Here is a 6,792-nt window from a genome sequence, read left to right on the forward strand (position 1 = left end):
TTTACAAATTTAAGAGACAAGATAGGCAATGGAAGCCACCAAGAAGCAAGGAGCTCTCTAGGGAAATGGCAAGAAAGAAGAGAGCTGTTCAGAGGCCTTGCAGGCCTATTAGGAGCTGAGTAGTTGGAATGTCTGGGCGACTTCCTAAATAAACACTGAAACACTTTAAATTTGTACATAAATAAAACTAAACCACAGAAGCCAACATAGGATCTGCCAACTATTGTGTTTTGCTTTTTCTGTTGAACACCTTCAATACATCATTTCATTCATGTTGGGGATACAGAAGTGAACAGTCCAGGCCAGATTTCTGTTCCCATGGAATTCCTGTGGTAGGAGGAGGTGATAAACCCGTAAACAGATGGGTCTGTTAACGATGACAACCATGAAGAAAATAAAATTGGGTAACTAGAGAGAAAAGGAAAGGGAGTGAAACAGGAGAAGGGGTCAGCTTTAGCTTGGTCAGGCGAGAGGTGACATTTACACTGAAGAGTAGACATCTGACCTGAGACCGGATGATAAGAAGAAGCTAATCTTACGAAGATCTACGGGCCGTGGATTCTATGCAGCAGTCACACCCTGGGTTGGAAGCAGCCTCAAAGCTTTAAAAAAACAAAAAGAAGGGCAATGCGGCTGGAACATCATAGTGAAGAAGAGTGGAGAAATATGGTTGGAGAGAAGGGCATGGGCCAGATGATGAAGGGCCTGGCAGGCCAAGGTGAGGGTCCTGGATATTATTTAAATGCAGTGGGGACTGGGTGCAGTGGCTCATGCCTCTAATCCCAGCACTGAGGGAGGCCAAGGCAGGAGGATCACTTGAGACTGGGAGTTCAAGACCAGCCTGGGCAACATAGTGAGACCCTGCCTCTTAAAAAAACAATGTTCTTTGCTTAGCTGGACATGGTGGTGCATGCCTGTGGTCCCAGCTACTCAGGAGGTTGAGATGGAAGGATCACTTAAGCCTAGGAGTTCAAGGCTGCAGTGACCTGTGATTGCACCACTGCATTTCAGCCTGGAAGACAGAGAGAGACCCTGTCAATCAATCAAGTGATGTGATGGGAAGTCATTGGAGGTTTTTGAGAAGAAAGACGGGATCTGATTTATATTAATGATCATTGCTATAAATGCCATATGGGCAATAGACTGATAATAAGGCACAAAGGAGGAAGCATAAAACCCATTGTAGTTGGCCCAGCAAAAGATAACAGAAGCTTGGACTTGAGTGGCCAAAGTGGAAATTATTCACTTACTCTTGACAATGACCCATATGGTAAGTACCAGCCTGCTCATTTCACAGTGAAAAAACTGAGGATGGGTGTGGATTATATATTAATAACATGATGAGTCACACAGCTAGTGCAGAGCCAAGATTCACTCAGGTCTGCCAAGAACCAAAGCCCGCATGTCCTCTCTGCCACCGGGTGGAGTCAAGAGCTGTTAGGAGGGTCACCAGACTTTAGAGGCATGGATTCCCAGGCCCTCAAATCCAAGATCAGCAGCACTGTCCCTGAGGAAGGAAGAATAGTATTTGACAATAAAAAGATCCCTACATGTAATGTATGTCACATAACACGATGAGCGTCAAAGACACCTCACTGTCAGTCTTTCTCAAAAAAGGACATACTCTATGATTCCACTTACATTGAATTCTAAAAGAGGCCACTCAGCGACACAAGCATTGGTATATAAGGACGTTCTGAATGCTGAACACCGCCAGCCTCATGAACTGGAGATTCTCAGAAGACTGCCATCTAAGACGTTTGCCAGTTCTAGGTCACCCTTGTAAATGTGGAGCATTTGCAAACTGTCAGTCTTAAAAGCCAGCAAGCGGGAAGCGATGTGCAGAAATGGCACCTTGAAAGGGAAAGAAAAGGAAGAACAGGGCATCAGCTTTGGACCTCAGGTGGGTGTAGGAAAGGATATATTTGGTGTCTGCCATATTTTTGCATCCTTCAATGACACTCCGGCAGACATCACTTTTGTCCATGGCTGGAAGATGCAGCTTCCAGCTGCATCCATTTGCTGCAAAGGGCATGATTTTTGTTCTCTTAGCTCTTTCTGGCCAAGCACCCCTCTGCCGTGTTACTGGTAGGATGAAGGTGAAGGCAGACCCAGATAAGTCCTCGCCATATGCTGCCATGCTAGCCACCCAGGATGTGTCCCCAGAGGTGCAAGGAGCTGGACATCACTGCCTTACACATCAAACTCTGGGCCACAAAAGGAAATAGGAACAAGACTCCCAGACCTGGGGCCCAGACATCCCTCAGAGCCCTTGCCTGCTCAGGTATAAAGATCTAACAGATTGAAGACATCACTCCCATACCCTCTGACAGCACTCACAGGAGGAGAGGGGGTCACCGCAGTCACTGCCTGTGAACAGTACTCCTCAAAATATTTTATGTTAATAAATTGCCTTCCTGAAAAAAAAAAAACAATATGCAGTGAGCACTCATTATATGCCAGAGCCTCTTCTAAAAGCTTGACGTATTGAATCCACTGACAACCCTATGAAACTGGTTCCAGTGTTATTCCCATTTTAGAAATGAGAGCACTGCAGCACTGAAGGGCTGAGATCTTCTGATTGCTTGATATCCCCAGCGAGACTGAAAACTCCTTGAGTCAGTTTCCATGTCCTATGGCTTCACGGATCCTCAGATGCCGTGATAATGCCAGCCACAGGGTAGGTACTCAAGAAGTGGGGCAAAATATCAAAATCGCAATGAAATATCAACTCACACCAATCATCATGGGGATTATTAAAAAGTCAAAAAACACAGATGCTGGCGGGGCTGTGGAGAAAAGGGAACACTTAAACTCTGTTGATGAAAATGTACATTAGTTCAGCCCCTGTGGAAAGCAGTTTGGGGAGAGTTCTCAAGGACCTTAGAACAACCATTCAGCCCAGCAATCCCATGACTGGGTGTATACCCACAGGAAAATAAATCATTCTGCCATGAAGACACAGGCACTTACATGTTCATTGAAGCATCATTCACAGTAGGAAAGACAATACACAATAGCAATGAAACCAATCTAGGGGCCCATCCATGATGCACTGGATAAAGACAATGTGTACCATGGAGTACTATACAGCCATAACAAAAGAGCAAAAATCATGCCCTTTGCAGCAATACGAATGTAAGCGGAGGCAATTATCCTAAGCAAATTAACACAAGAACAGAAAACTAAATACCACATATTTTCACTCATAAGTAGGAGCTAAATATTTAGTACTCAAGGACATAAAAATGGGTACAATAGCCACTGCAGACCACTGGAGTAGAGAGATGGAGGGGGACAAGTGTTGAAAAACTGATTATGGGGTACTATGCTTACTACCTGGGTTATGGATTCAATCACACATCAGACCTAAGCATCACAAAATATACCAGGTTAAAAAAAAAAAAAACCTGCATATGTATCCCCTGAATCTAAAAGTTGAGAAAAAATTAAAATGTGTGGCAAAAGAATGGATGCTGTGTTCTTAGTTCTCCCTCCTGCTCTCACCCCTTCTCTCTCTCTCTCTCTGTCTCTCTGTCTCTCTCTCTCTGTCTCTCTCTCTCTCTGTCTCTCTCTCTGTCTCTCTCTCTCTCTGTCTCTCTCTCTGTCTCTCTCTCTCTGTCTCTCTCTGTCTGTCTCTCCCTCTGTCTCTCTCTCTCTCTCTGTCTCTCTCTCTCTGTCTGTCTGTCTCTCTCTCTCACTGTCTCTCTCTCTGTCTGTCTGTCTCTCTCTCTCTGTCTCTCTCTCTCTGTCTGTCTGTCTCTCTCTCTGTCTCTCTCTCTCTCTCTCTGTCTGTCTGTCTCTCTCTCTCTGTCTCTCTCTCTCTGTCTGTCTGTCTCTCTCTGTCTGTCTGTCTCTCTCTCTCTCTGTCTCTCTCTCTCTGTCTGTCTGTCTCTCTCTCTCTCTCTCTGTCTCTCTCTCTGTCTGTCTGTCTCTCTCTCTCTCTCTCTCTGTCTCTCTCTCTCTCTCTCTCTCTCTCTCTCTCTCTCTCTCTCTCTCTCCCCCCACCCCCCCACCTTCACTCTTGTTGGCCAGATGCCTTAGATCACTATCCCATTCAATTCTCACTACAACCCCACAAAGTCCTTTTCTTTCTGTCTATTTTGTACATGAGAAACTGGGACTCTCAGAGGTTTCAAGTTTTAGGTTTCAAGTCAATCCCTGTTTTGACTCGGGGATTTTCAACGACTATCTTACATGTTCAGCCCAAGGATGGGACTCCTCCTGAGAACCCTAGGTCTGAAGAAAACTTGCAAATGGAAATGAATAAATCCTGGTGTTGTCTCTAAAGGTGTATCTACAGGGCTCCGTAAACGATATTAACAGCTGTGTCGTTATGGCTATACTAGAGTCGAAAGTGATACTGTTGATTAAAAATAAATAAATTAAAATAAATAAAGAAGAATGACTGCTCACCCGTCAGCTGAAACCATGTTACCCTGTGCCAAGTGTCAGCTTCAGGATAGGTTTTGATGTGGGAAGAGTTAAGCCTTGAGTTATTATCAGAATTAGGGCGCTTTATTGGCTCACATCGTCCAATCTTCCCCAGCCATTATGGTTTTGCTGAAACATTAAACTACTTTAAACTTTCATTTTCCTCTTAAAACTAAATTAGTTTGGAGGAAATTGTATTTTCCGAGCTCCAGCACCAGCCTCAGGCAGAGGGAGTTGCAGTACAGCGCACAGATAAACAACAATCACGGCCTAATTACTAAGAGGTAAGTGCAGTGTTTCCCACTTACATTTGGAATTTCCGAGTCGTGCAGGGAGGCAGCTCCCAAGCAGATTTCCTCAAGAAGCTCTGGGAATTTTTTTTTTTTTTTACTTTTTTAATTTCAGGGGGTACGTGGGCAGGTTTGTTACCGGGGTATATGGTATGATGCTGAGGTTTGGGGTATGGCTTAAACTGTCACCCAGGCAATGAGCATAGATAGTACTCAAGCTAGTTTTTCAACATGGACACCCTCCATCCCTCCCTGCCCTAGTAGTCCTAGTGTCTGTCGTTCTCATCTTTATGTCCATGTGCACCCAATGTTTAGCTCCCACTTATAAGTAAGAGTATGTGGTATTTGATTTTCTGTCTCTGTACTGATTTGCTTAGGATAATGACCTCCAGCTGCATCCACGTCCCTGCAAAAGGGCATGATTTCATTCTTTTTGATGGCTGCATGGTATTCTGTGGTATATGCACCACATTTTCTTTTTTTTTTTTTTTTTTTCTACGTCCGGTCTTAAAGTTATACCTGAAACCACATTTTCTTTATCCAGCCCACGGTGGATGGACATCTAGGTTGATTCCACATCTTTGCTGTTGTGAACAATGATGTGATTAATATACATGTATGTATGTCGGGAGGCCGAGGCGGATGGATCACAAGGTCAAGAGATCGAGAACATCCTGGCCAACATGGTGAAACCTCGTCTCTAGTAAAAATACAAAAATTAGTTGGGTGTGGTGACATGCGCTTGTAGTCCCAGCTACTCGGGAGGCTGAGGCAGGAGAATTGCTTGAACCTGGGAGGCAGAGGTTGCAGTGAGCCGAGATCGCGCCACTGCATGGCAGCCTGACACCTGGCGACAGAGCAAGACTGTGTCTCCAAAATAAAAAAGGATACATATCTTTTTGGCAGAATGATTGAGAATTCTTTGGTCATATACCCAGTAATAGGATGCTTGAATCCCAAGGTAGTTCTGTTTTTAGTTCTTTGGGAAATCTCCGAACTGCCTTCCACAGTAGCCAAACTAATTGACATACCCACCAGCAGCGTATCATTTGAGTTATTTATATGGTGGTCTTCCTGCCTCTCTAGCTACAGAAAGGGAAAGAACAAAGGAATTTACAAAGCACATAATACGTTTCTGCACTACTCCCTACTGAAGTATGTTATTTCATCCTCCCTAATAGTGGTAGGAAATTCCCATTTCATATAGAAGGACCCTTGAGGCTAGGACTAACAGATGAAGGCTGATCTATTGAGATCCTGCAGCATGTAGAAAATATGCTGGGCTATTCTTTTCCTATAATAGACATCTATTCCTCTGTCTGTCTGGCATGTCCCTTCTTTAGGGAAATACTCTTTCCTTCATATCAACCATACATAAATCCCCAACAAAAGTCATGTGATTGAATCTGAGCCCATCATGGGACATTAGTCACATGATTAAAACAGAGTCAATTATAGGATGCCCAACAGTCAGTGATTAAAACTCAGCCAATCATACGATCTCCAACAGTCATGTGATAAAAGCTGAGCCAATCGTAGACCCTCACCACCCTGGCTACAGTGATTAAGAGGAAGGAACATGATAGAAGCCAACCCAATCATTCCCCTTACCCAAGATTTTTCTACCTGGGGCTGGAAATAGGGTTCTGCCCTCTCTGGTGGAAAACATAGGAAAAGTCTTTTACTTATTGGTGACCATGGAGGCCGATGAAAGCCATTCTCAGAAAGACAAAATAAATGCTTGGCAGGAAGATAGGAGAAAGCTGAGAGGTGGAAAGAGAAGGAGAATCTCTCTCTCTTGCTGTATTTCCATCCTGTCCATAGTTGGGTTACCCAAGCCCACACCACCTGTTCTCCTAGCTGACTGCCTCCAGTCAAGACAGCCATTCTCAATCAAGAGTACCAATGACAACCTTATCACCATATCTAATTTATGGGGCACATACTTTATGCCAAGCACTACTAATCTAAGGGTTTCCCTTGTCTTGGCTCATCAAATCCACACAATTGTATGAGGTGAGAATCAGTGGTACCTCCATTTTAAATTTAAGAAAAGTGAGGCACGGAG

The 6,792-nt window shown here is 44.1% G+C and overlaps 1 pseudogene; it reads left to right on the forward strand.

Annotated features, from left to right (window-relative positions):
• Positions 1–627: 627 nt before the first annotated feature.
• Positions 628–2,376, forward strand: LOC108587800 (small ribosomal subunit protein uS11 pseudogene; annotated as a pseudogene).
• Positions 2,377–6,792: the final 4,416 nt, after the last annotated feature.

This window comes from Callithrix jacchus, chromosome 12, assembly GCF_049354715.1.
Source record: "Callithrix jacchus isolate 240 chromosome 12, calJac240_pri, whole genome shotgun sequence".
NCBI classification, from domain to species: domain Eukaryota; kingdom Metazoa; phylum Chordata; class Mammalia; order Primates; family Cebidae; genus Callithrix; species Callithrix jacchus.